The following is a 12,080-nucleotide window of genomic DNA, read 5'->3' on the forward strand; positions in this document are numbered from 1 at the left end:
ATAAGGCCAAGTATTATTGTACACAATTTTTTTTTTTATTGTGCATTAAAAAAAAAAAAAAAAGAAAGCAAATAAAATTAGACTTGCTATCTGCCAAAAGAAATTAACCAAAAACTGCATTCTATGCATCCGAAAATATATCAAATCATTATTATTCAACCAAAAAATGAAATAAAAGCCCCATGCATGTGTCCTGCTTCTTAAAGCGGAGGTCCACCCTAAAAAAAAAAAAAAATACATAAAAAGGTTCCTTTTTTAAAATGCATAAAAAATAAATTAATACCAGAAATGGCTGTTGCTAGGCAGTTGTCCTAATCTGCCGCTTCCTTCTCTTCAGCCCTCACGTTGCCTCCTGGGAGGAAAAGGGGCGCGCTGTCTTCTGGGACCTGCGACAGCTGCCCATATACAAAGCGCAGCAACTCACACAGTAGGAAATGGGCAGTGAAGCCTCAAGGCTCCACTGCCTGTTTCCCTTAGTTTAGGATGGTGGTGCCGACATCTGATGGACGGACCAGCCTGGGGGGTGGGGGTGGCAGCGACATCGGGGGCTCCCTGGACAGGTAAGTTTCCTTATTAAGTCAGCAGCTACGGTGTTTGTAGCTGCTGACTTTATAAAAAAAATAATAATAAATGTGGCTGGAACACTGCTTTTTCCTTTTATTTTTTATTTTTTTTAATATAGGGATCACCAATGCCAAGAGTTGGTGAAAGCAGGGGGTCTGTCACCCGGAGTTAATTCTGAAAATCGTCCGGATTATTCTCCTGGAGCTCCCGCAGCAAAGGCATATGACAGAATTGGTCACAATTAATAAAGCAACAAAGTTTTGGTCCAAGAACTCCCCCTCCTGTTCCTGGACTTGGGTGAAAGCAATAACTCCAAGGCCAATAATGTTACGTTGTCTCCTCCGATTCCGCAACATGGCTGGTTGAGGAATGGACAAACTGAAAAGCGTGAATCAATACTTAAACTTCTACTAACACAAGCAGAAGGGGCCCAAAGGGTGGCGCTAAAGAAATGAAAAACCACATAGTACGTCCCTACGTTCGTGTTTTGTTGGCGGACAATTCCTTGCCGTTTGTATGCAAGACAAGTTCCTGGCCAACGCCCTTGGGACAAAAGTCCGAGGTTTTGTCTGCGAGGAAATCAGATTGTGTGTAGGAGGCTTAACAGGCCAGGTTTTATGTATTACCTTGGGGAGATACAGACTAGAATACAGCAAATGATATATCACCTGTGATTTATTTCAGATATCGTGCAGACCTGGGCCTGTTAGTGGGCCCCGAGGACAGGAGTTGACCACTGCCCTAGGGTGTCTGCTTTCAGAAATTGTATCTTTTTTTTTTTTTTCTTATATTATTTTTTTTGGGGGGGGGGGCGTTTTATGTAATCTTTAGGGTTAAAATGATTTTTTAAACACATGCAAAATACGACTCTGGCAGCAAAAGGGTTAAAGGATAAGTTCAACTTCAGGAACATGTTACATTCTTCCACCCGTTTTTTTATTTTTTTAAAATTTTTTTAACCAACAAATCTAACGTTGTTTTGTGTTTGCGTTTTGTGTTTGCGTTTTGTGTTTGCGTTTTGTGTTTGCGTTTTGTGTTTGCGTTTTGTGTTTGCGTTTTGTGTTTGCGTTTTGTGTTTGCGTTTTGTGTTTGCGTTTTGTGTTTGCGTTTTTGATCTGGCTCCTGGATTCAAAGCAAGTTTTGTATCCATCCGGCTGAGTTTTGATGATCTCTAGAATGGGGCTCAGAGTTCTGCCAGATTTTGTGTTTTACCCACAATGAAGTTTGTGAGTTTTTTTTATTGTTACAATGTTTCTCTTAGCCGGATTCTGAGGGCAAAAGTTACATTGTGTTTTTTCTCATATCGTCTTCCAGGACAGCCTTTGAGATATAGGGCTCCTCCCTCCGGGACAGGAAACACGTCAAGCCAATTAAATAAAAGGTGTGGTCCTCCAGGCCCTCCTCAGTTTTTGTGTTTCCTGCCGGACGGGAAGGAGCACGTCTTGGAACTGGTAAGGGGAGCTCCTTCTCAGGGGTTTTACCTGGGGAGAGCGCCTTGATGGACCTGGCCCTTAGCACCCCTCGGTCCGAACGAAGGGAGGAGAGGGTAGCTTTCAGTCCCCGCTGCCATTTAAACGTTCGGAGAGAACGGGACCCCGATACGCGGCAATCTCCCCCTCGGAGCGCTAACCGCTCGTACCTGTCGGTCGGAGGCGGCGGGAGACGTTCGCTCTACCGACCGGCGTTCGGGTACTGTGAGCGGTACGTTCGTAAGAACGCACGGCGTCGGGGCGGAGTTTTTGCGCTCTGGCGTACGGAAGTGGGAGAGACGCACTTCCGCCGGATTCGCGTCATCAGGGGGCGCCGCAGGACCCGTTCCAGTCCTTTGGGCGCGGCGGTGTGACTACAGGGTTGCCTGGAGCAGTGTGAAGGCTCAGAGAGACTGAGTGATACACAGGAACCATGGAGAGTGCGGTTGTGCAGGTGGACTCCGGTTCAACAGGCTCCAGTACCTCTCAGGTAAGCTTGGTGAGGGCAGACCAGGACTTACACTGGGGGGTGGGGGGTCACTCTGACCCGTAGTACCTTCCCGGGGTGGAGAACCTGCTGGTGAAGGGGGGCACTTCCTAAACAGACCCTAGAAGCACAGTGGTGTGGTCAGGGGTGGTATTTTAATGGGACCCTGTTTTTTCTTTGTTTTTAGGTTAAACAGGACAGAGCCCAGATACCTTTACCCAGAAGGAAATGTGCCGTGTGTGGGGCTAAGTTAGGCACCGGTTGGGAGAAGCCGCTTTGCCCAGATTGTGTCAGTAGCCTGGTAAAAGAGGACTCGGTGGCAGCTTGTCACAATGTTTTAACATCCGTAAAGGATGAGATTGCATCCACCTTCCAATCTTTTAAAAACATGATGGATAGGATGCAGGGTCCTTCTGTCTCTTTACCCAGAGCCGTGAGTATGCCTTCCTTATCCGAACCAAGTCAGGAGGAGGAGGTGGATAGGGAGAGGTTATCCAGGTCATTAGCCTCCTCTAGGACAGAGTCTACTTCAGAATCTGAGGGGGAGGAAGAGGCCATTAGATCAGCCAGATACAAGCTGTCTTTGGATGATGTGGGTGACCTCCTCAAGGCTATATATGACACCTTAGAGATCAGAGAAGAACAGGTCCAGCTTTCAAAACACGACATGATGTATCAAGGGTCGAGTGTAATGAAAGACAGGGTATTCCCCGTCCATAAGTCGCTAGTGGAGGCGATTCTGCTGGAGTGGGAACAACCGGAAAAAAGGCCATTTTTTTCAGGTAGCCTTAGAAGGAGGTTCCCTTTTGAATCGGATGCGGTGCATCCCTGGAACAAGGTTCCCAAATTAGACGCTCCCTTGGCTAAGGTCTCTAAGAAGACAGATTTGGCCTTTGATGATATGGGTTCACTCAGGGACCCTATGGATAAGAGGGGAGATCTGCTGCTCAAGAGAGCCTGGGATGCCTCTTCCATCGGGCTTAAACCGGCCCTAGCAGCTACCTGTGTGGCCAGAAACTTGGAGTGTTGGCTTACACAGTTACAATCACATATTTCTGCAGGTACTTCTAGGCAACAGCTGTTGAAGTCCTTTCCGCTACTGTTTAAAGCGGTGGGCTTTTTAGCGGATGCCTCGGCAGAATCAGTCAAACTGGCTGCTAGATCAGCAGCACTAGTGAACGCTGCCAGAAGGGCCGTTTGGCTTAAGACCTGGTCAGGAGACACAGCTTCAAAACTAAAGTTGTGTGGATTACCCTTTTCAGGGGACCATTTGTTTGGGTCCGGCCTGCAAGAGGCGTTAGAGCGCACGCAGGATAGGAAGAAAGCTTTCCCAGAAAGGAAAAAGAGACCTGAAGGGAAACGCCTTTTTCGAAGCCCCAGGCAGCAAAACCTGCAGGAAAGGGAGGTTCGCCCCAAAAAGCATTGGACGGGTCACAAGGGAAGAGGCAGAGGAGGTATCTTATTCAATCCTCCTCAACCCTCCCCTAAAACCCAGTGACTCCTGCGTCCCGGTGGGAGGAAGACTGGGGAAGTTCCTCCCACAGTGGGAAGCTTCAACCGAAAGTCCGTTCATTCGAGATCTTGTAAGGAACGGCTACAGGTTGGAGTTTGGTTCAGTTCCCCTCCCGAACTTTCAAGTAACAAGGTTACCAAGGGACCAAGAGAAAGCAGAGGCTTTGGCTCTTCTTCTGGGGGATCTGGTGGACCAAGAAGTAATGGTGCAGGTACCTCAGGAGGAGCGAGGCTTGGGGGTTTACTCCCACGTATTCGTGGTAAAGAAACCTTCGGGGAAGTTCAGGTTAATACTGAATCTCCGTCCCCTGAACAGATTTATAAAATACAAGCGGTTCCGGATGGAGTCAATCTTCTCGGTAACCAAATTCCTGTTTCAGGGCTGTCACATGGCCACAGTGGATCTCAGGGATGCATATTTGCATATCCCGATTCATCCGGAATCTCAGAGATTTCTCAGGTTGGCGGTGAGGTTGAACACGGGGGTGTTACACCTCCAGTTTCGAGCTCTCCCCTTCGGGCTTTCAGCCTCACCAAGAGTCTTTACAAAAGTTCTGGCAGAGGCACTGGCCCCATTAAGGCTCAAGGCTATAACAGTGATCCCATATCTGGACGATCTACTGTTCATAGCCCAGTCGGCCCAACAGCTGCAGAGGGACATACAGGAGGCCTTGGTTTTCCTGCGCTCACTGGGGTGGCTGATAAACCAGGAAAAATCCCAGCTGACCCCCTCACAGGAGGTCCTGTATTTAGGAGACAGGATTTCTTCAGTGGAAATGAGAGTATTTCTTCCGGAGGAGAAGATCGGCAAGCTAGAGCAGGCGGTAGCCCAGCTTCAATCTGGTCGGGAAGCCCAGATCAGGGAGGTGATGAGAGTCCTAGGGTTGATGACATCATGCTTTCCAGCGGTGGCCTGGGCAAGACATCATCAGCGTCCTTTACAAAGACTCATGCTCCGTTATTGGGATGGCAGGCAGGAGAGCCTGGATCAGGTTATGCCCCTATCCTCGGCAGTCAGGAGGTCTCTTTGGTGGTGGCGGGCCCAGGTCAACCTAGACAGGGGTCTTCCCTGGTCCCCACAAGCTACGGTGGTGGTCACGACCGATGCCAGTGCGCTGGGTTGGGGTGCCCACCTAGAGGGAACCTTAGCCCAGGGTTCCTGGTCGAACCTAGAGACAGGTCGTTCCTCAAACCAGAAGGAACTTCTGGCAGTCTGGAAAGCTATAGAAACATTCCAGTCCCGGTTACATGGCAGGGATCTGCAAGTTCGCTCAGACAATGTGACAGCAGTAGCCTACCTGAACAAGCAAGGGGGAACCAGAAGCCCTGCACTGCAGGTAATTGCGGACAAAATCTTCTGCTGGGCAGAGAAGAATTTGTCCTCAATATCAGCCATTCACCTAAAGGGAACCCAGAATTTCCTGGCCGACTTTCTCAGTCGCCAGAAGATAGGTCAGGACGAGTGGGCCCTCAACAAGGAAGTGTTCGAGGAGATCGTGTCATGCTGGGGAAGGCCAGAAATAGACCTATTTGCAACAGAAGGCAACAGGAAGGTGACACAATTTTTTTCGGTTCACCCACAGGATCGGGCCAGGGGGATAGACGCCCTTGCCAATCCATGGATGTTTGGCCTGTGTTACGCCTTTCCTCCCGTAAGGATGGTGGCGGAGGTTCTGCAGAAGTTCCGTTCGGAAACTACGGACCTCATTTTAGTAGCTCCTTTTTGGCCAAGGAGACCCTGGTTTGCCAGCATAAAGAGATTGGCCGTACATCCTCCGCTGTTTCTACCAGTCAGGGAGGACTTACTTTCCCAGGGGCCGATCCTGTGCCCTCAGATAGAGAGGCTCAAGCTTGCGGCCTGGTATCTGAGGAACAAATCTTAAGGTCACAGGGTTTCTCAGAGAGAGTGATTAAGACCTTGTTAGAATGCCGTAAACCTGTTACTAGGGCAATTTACGCCAAGGTAGGAAAGAGGTTTAATTCCTGGTTGCGAGAACAGGGGATTGCAAGTCCCGGGGTCCCGGCAGTCCTAGATTTTCTACAGGCAGGGGTAGAACTGGGCCTATCTATCAGCACTCTAAAGGTACAGGTGGCGGCCTTAAGTGTTTTCCTTCAGTCCTCCCTTCAGCAGAATCCATTTGTCAGGAACTTCTTCAAGGCTCTATCTAGATCCAGGCCTGTGAGAATGAAGTCCTGTCCTACTTGGGATTTGGCCTTGGTTCTTAGAGCTCTGACCCAAGATCCATTTGAACCATTAGAGGGGGCTTCACTTAAGTGGATTGTACTAAAGACTGTATTTTTGATAGCGATCACGTCAGCTAGAAGGGTCAGTGATCTACAAGCGCTCTCGGTCAGAGAGCCATTTCTGTTAATCTTAGAGGACAGGGTAGTACTTAAGACTGATCCTAGTTTTCTTCCTAAAGTGGTGTCCACTTTTCATAGGACACAGGATATTATTTTGCCAACTTTTTTCTCAACCTCAGACAAGGATGAGGCGAGATCTTTAAGTTTGTTAGACGTCAGGAGAAGTCTATTGATTTTTTTAGAAGCCACTAAGGTCTTCAGGAAGTCAGACTCACTTTTTGTTAATTTTTCGGGCGCCCGCAAGGGCTGCAAGGCGTCCAAAGCGTCTATCGCCAGGTGGATACGAATGGCGATAGTTAAAGCCTATGAGTTAGAGGGGAAGCAGGCACCCTTAGTTAAGGCACACTCTACAAGGGCGGTTTCCGCATCATGGGCAGAGAGGGCTGGAGCCTCTCCGGAGGAGATCTGCAAAGCAGCAACGTGGTCCAGCTACTCAACGTTCGCAAGACATTACCGTCTGGATTTATGGTCTGATAAAGAGCAGACTTTTGGACGTAAGGTCCTCCAGGCAGTGGTCCCGCCCTGACAAGGTGAGCTCCTTGCTTATCATCTCAAAGGCTGTCCTGGAAGACGATATGAGAAAACCGGAGTTAGACTTACCGGTAACTCTTTTTCTAGGAGTCTTCCAGGACAGCCTGGCTTCCCACCCAAAGTTGTTTAAATTGGACTAAGTGGTGAGGATGTGTATTAACATGATTGTTAGTGTGTTATGTCTTTCAGAGCCTCCCGGCGGTTCTTGGAGTAAAACTGAGGAGGGCCTGGAGGACCACACCTTTTATTTAATTGGCTTGACGTGTTTCCTGTCCCGGAGGGAGGAGCCCTATATCTCAAAGGCTGTCCTGGAAGACTCCTAGAAAAAGAGTTACCGGTAAGTCTAACTCCGGTTTTTTCCACAGCTTTGGCATCCTGATCAGCTGGATTATATTAGTCACTTGTGAATGGAATCTTCCCTCCAGACTATTGTGGTATGCCCAATTTGGTAGAAACTATATTACCAAAAGTATTGTGACACCTGCCTTTACACGCACGTGAACTTATTCTCGCTTGAGAGGGGATATGATTTCAATATACAAATACTGTACTGGTGACCCCACAAGAGGGAGAAAACTTTTTTGCGGAAGGAAGTTTAACAATACACGTGGCCACTCATTAAAATTAGAAGAAAAGATGTTTAACCTTAAACTACTTTAGAGGGTTCTTTACTGTAAGAGCGGCAAGGATGTGGAATTCCCTTCCACAGGTGGTGGTCTCAGCGGGGGGCATTGATTGTTTAGAGAAACTATTAGATAAGCACCTGAACGACCACAACATACAGGGATATACAATGTAATACTGACATATAATCACACACATAGGTTGGACTTGTGTGTTGTGTGTGGGGTTATTTTTTTTTTTTTTTTTTTTTTTTTCAAACCTCACCTACTATGTAACTTTTACCACTTCAATATCGGGGGGGGGGCACTTAGACACCTTCCTGCCCAGGCCAATTTTCAGCTTTCAGCGCTGTTGCAATGTGAATGACAATTGCGCGGTCATACAACGCTGCACCCAAACAAATATTTTTTTATCATTTTGCTCCCACAAATAGAGCTTTCTTTTGGTGATATTTGTTCACTTCTGCAGTTTTTAGTTTTTGCGCAACAAATACAAAAAAAAAAAAAAAAAAGACTGAAAATTTTCAAAAAAAACAAGTTTTTTATTTTATTTTTGTAAATAAGTAAGTTTTCTTCTTCGGGCACCGGTGCGGTGGCACTGGTGGGTGACACTGGTGGCATTGCTGGGCATCACTGTCACATGTTATATAAAACGGAGCCAGTCAGTGTCCATTTGTGGGCACTGGCACAGATTGGGCATAACTTGCACATGTGGATGGCCATGGGGTACATACCTGGCCATCCACGTGTTGCCCCCTTCCCTGGTGGTCTAGTGTGGACATCTAAGGAGGGCGGCTGTGCTGATAAAAAATTAGTGCAGACCCCCCGTCAGGAGAGCCGCCGATCAGCTCTCCTCTCCTTGCTTCTGTCAGATGCGAGTGAGGAAAAGCCGATCAACGGCTTTTCCTGTTGACATCCTGATCAGCCATGATTGGACACGGCTGATCACGTGGTAAAGAGCCCACGTCTGAGTCTCTTTGCCCAGATCGGTGTAGCGGTGTGTCACACCGCACCATTGATCGCCGCGATGTGCGCCCCCCACGAGCGGGTGGCGGCTGTTATCCTGAAGGACGTCGTATGACGCCCAGTCAGGATAACTGAACCACCGCCTGGCCGTCATTTTGCTATAGGCCAGGCAGGATGTGGTTAATGGCATCCCAGTCTAAAGCCTCGTACACCCACGATCAGATTGTTGGCTAACAGAGCGTCAGACTTTTGTCCGCACGGCGTGTGCCTGGATCTTGTCTTGCATACTAACGGCACACAATTGTCAGCCAACAAACACGATTGTAGTGACATACTACGTGGAATTTCAGCTCTTCAGCGCCACCCTTTGGGTCCCTTCTGCTAATGTCTTGTTTTGATGAGCATTTATTCCGATCATGCATGTTTGTACTTTTGTGTGATGGACTTGTGTACTGACAATATGAAAATCTGACAACAGACCGTTGTCCGCCAAAAATTTATTAGCCTGCCATACAACATTTGTTGGCCGAAAGTTGAACAACAATTCAACTTGTCTGAAGGAGCGTACTAATGGTCAGATTTTAGGCCAACAGTCTGTCATCACACAATCCCCTGCCAACAATCAGATTGTGTGTACGAGGCTTTAGTCCATAAGGTTCAATATTGAGTTGGCCCGCACTTTGCAGCTATAACCGCTTCAACTCTTCCAGGAAGGCCGTTCACAAGGTTTAGGAGTGCGTCTATGGGACCGTTTGACCATTCTTCCAGAAGCACATTTGTGAGGTCAGGCACTGATGTTGGACGAGAAGGCCTGGCTCGCAGTCTCCGCTCTAATGCATCCCAAAGTTGTTATATCAAGTTGAGGTCAGGACTCTGTGCAGCCCAGTCAAGTTCCTCCACCCCAAACTCGCTCATCCATGTCTTTTTATGGACCTTGCTTTATATAGCGCGTACAACTTTTTGACAGCCGATTTCTGAATTTTCATGCGAAAAATCCCAAAGGGACAAACGCCAACATTTTTCTCATATGGGAACAGAACGATTTTCCTTTTTAATGTGTACAGTTTTCGTATAAGAAAAATCTGACAATAAAGACTGCGCAATTGGTAAGAACTTGTGTACAGATTTTCTTTCATCGGTTTCCGATTTGCTGTGAACCATCGAGGAAAAAAATCGGACGTTCGCCCAACTTTCTTATAGTGTGTACCCCGATTTTAGTCCTTACCTGCCTATAAGCCGAGACATTTTTAAAAGTTCTGTTCCTGGAATTCTTCTTAAAGACTGAAGACGTAATAGATAAACCTACGATTGCGCTAAAGCATTACTCATAGGTGTAAACAGGAAGCGCCATCCACAAGAATACCACACAGTAGTAAAGAAATGTGCCGAACGCTACCGCCCCACGTCAAAGTAACGGGAGGGCTAAAATCACTATTGCCTCTCCACTGCTCTTATATTTGCTGCATGCGGTACGTGAGAAATATCAATGAACGTTCCCATGTTTTAATAATTTTCCAATCGATTGTGGCAAACGCACAGACTGCTTGCAATCCAGGCATTGGTCCCTGGGAGCACACAGCCCTGAATAATAGTACAACTCAGATCTTCACAGGCTGCCGGGAGAGGAGCTGGACGGTGTGCCCTGTGCTTGCACCAAAACATCGGGATCCCATGTACCTGGGCTATTCGCCCAGTGTGCATGACGGCTTCACTACCTCAGTACCGGGCACTTACACCCCCCCCCCCCCTCCCCTTCCTGCCCAGGGCAATTTTCAGCGCTGTCGCTGTTTAAAAGACAATTGCGCACAGTTATGCTACGCTGTACCCAAACAAAATTGTTCTGATTTTGTTCCTACAAATGGAGCTTTCTTTTGATGGTATTTGATCACCTCCTTTTTTTTTATTATTTTTTTTTTTTTTTTTTTTTTTACAAAATTTTATAACGGAAACAAAAAACATTTTTTTTTTTCCACAACTTTAGGATTTATTTATTTTTTTATAAAAAGTTCTAAAGTTTTTTTTTTTTTTTTTTTTTTTGCCCGCTCCACTGGTGGGCACTGATAAGGTGGCACTGAAAGGCTGGACTTATGGGTGGTACTGATAGGCGGCACTGATACGTGACATTGGGGATGGGCACTGGCAGCTGCCTGGGCACTGATTGGCATTTCCCTGGTGGTCCAGTGTGGTGGCCATCCCTGGTGGCAGCCTAGTGGTCCTGGGTGGGCATCCGAGGGGGGGCTGCGCTGATAAACAATCAGCACAGACCCCCCCCCCCCCCCCATTTGGAGAGCAGCCGATCGGCTTTCCTCTACTCTCTTCTGCCGGACTCGAGTGAGGAAAAGCCGATCAACAGCTCTTCCTGTTTTACATCGACATCAGCCGTGATTTGACAACGCTACACCGATCTCTTTACCAAGTGATCAGCCATGTCCAAACTGACACACCACACCACTGGTCGCCGCAATGCATGGCCCCCCACGGGCGCGCATGAGCAGTCGTTTTGGAGGGCCGTCATATGACGTCCGCCCAGAACGAGAGCCACGCCTCCCAGCCGTCATTTGACGGCCCGGAAGTGGTTAAAGTGATAAAGTCTTGTTGTTTTTATTTTATTTTTCTTTATTTTTTTTTTGTTTGCTCTGTGTAATGGTTTTGTACAGAGCACCCCGGATCCTCCTCTTCTCGTGTCCCCTGCCGGTGCTCCTGGCCTCCTGCCAAGTGCTCCCACAGCAAGCAGCTTACTATGGGGACGCACCGTCCTGGAGCCATGACTTGGCCCCACCCCCCCCTCTCCTCATTGGCTCAATTACTTTGACAGTAGCGGGAGCCAATGGCACGCCACTGCCGTCCCGGCCAGCTGAAACTTTGGATAAAGAGAAGAAATAGAACCTCTGCTATATTAGTTTCCCTGCTTTTCGGCTGATTTTAGAACAGTGAGACTGCTGATGGTGATCCTGCCTGACAATCTGCCAAACCTGGCACGATTACCAAGAGGTTGCCTAATGGTCCCTCAGTAGCTGAGACGGCAAGAGATCCCCCTCCATTACTAGAGATGGAGATTCAGCGGTTTTCAGGCAGTGACATCTCTCTGCACCTGAGTACAGAGCGACCGATTCCACGGGGAAACCCAGGCAGCCTCTATTGGGATCCTTCTGACAATTAGTTGCTAAAAGCAGAGTTGCTCGTGTGTCAACAGATTGTGCCACAACCCCTTAACCAGACAGGACGTCAGGGAAATTCTGCTACACACACACATACAGCAATACACCTACATAACACAAAAACATGATACAAATGTTCTAAACTTTAACAGTTCAGTGAGTAAAACAAGTATTTGATCCCCAAGCAACGTTTCTTGTAATTACAAGAAACTTAGAAATGTTGTAATTGGGGACCAGGTTTGCACACATCTCAGGATGGATTTTGGTGCACTTTTTTTTCTCTATAGGATTAAGGTCTGGAGACTGGCTAAGCCACTCCATAACCTTAATGTGCTTCTTCTTGAGCCACTCTTTTGTTGCCTATGTGGTATGTTTTGGGTCATTGTCATGCTGGAAGATCCATCCA

The 12,080-nt window shown here is 47.7% G+C and overlaps 1 protein-coding gene across 7 annotated transcripts in view; it reads left to right on the forward strand.

Annotated features, from left to right (window-relative positions):
- Positions 1 to 12,080, forward strand: part of LOC143961332 (C-myc promoter-binding protein-like) — a 250,429-nt gene that overhangs the window by 8,563 nt on the left and 229,786 nt on the right. Inside the window, exon 1 of one of the 7 annotated variants that reach the window (XM_077470591.1) lies at positions 7,302 to 7,361. The exons of the other annotated variants lie outside the window; for them this stretch is intronic. The gene's annotated coding sequence lies outside the window, so the exon portion shown is untranslated. Of the gene's footprint in view, positions 1 to 7,301; positions 7,362 to 12,080 lie in introns of those variants that run through there. 7 annotated transcript variants of the gene reach the window in all.

This window comes from Lithobates pipiens, unplaced genomic scaffold, assembly GCF_037356315.1.
Source record: "Lithobates pipiens isolate NorthernLeopardFrog02 unplaced genomic scaffold, aLitPip1_a1.2 Scaffold_8, whole genome shotgun sequence".
Lineage (NCBI taxonomy): Eukaryota > Metazoa > Chordata > Amphibia > Anura > Ranidae > Lithobates > Lithobates pipiens.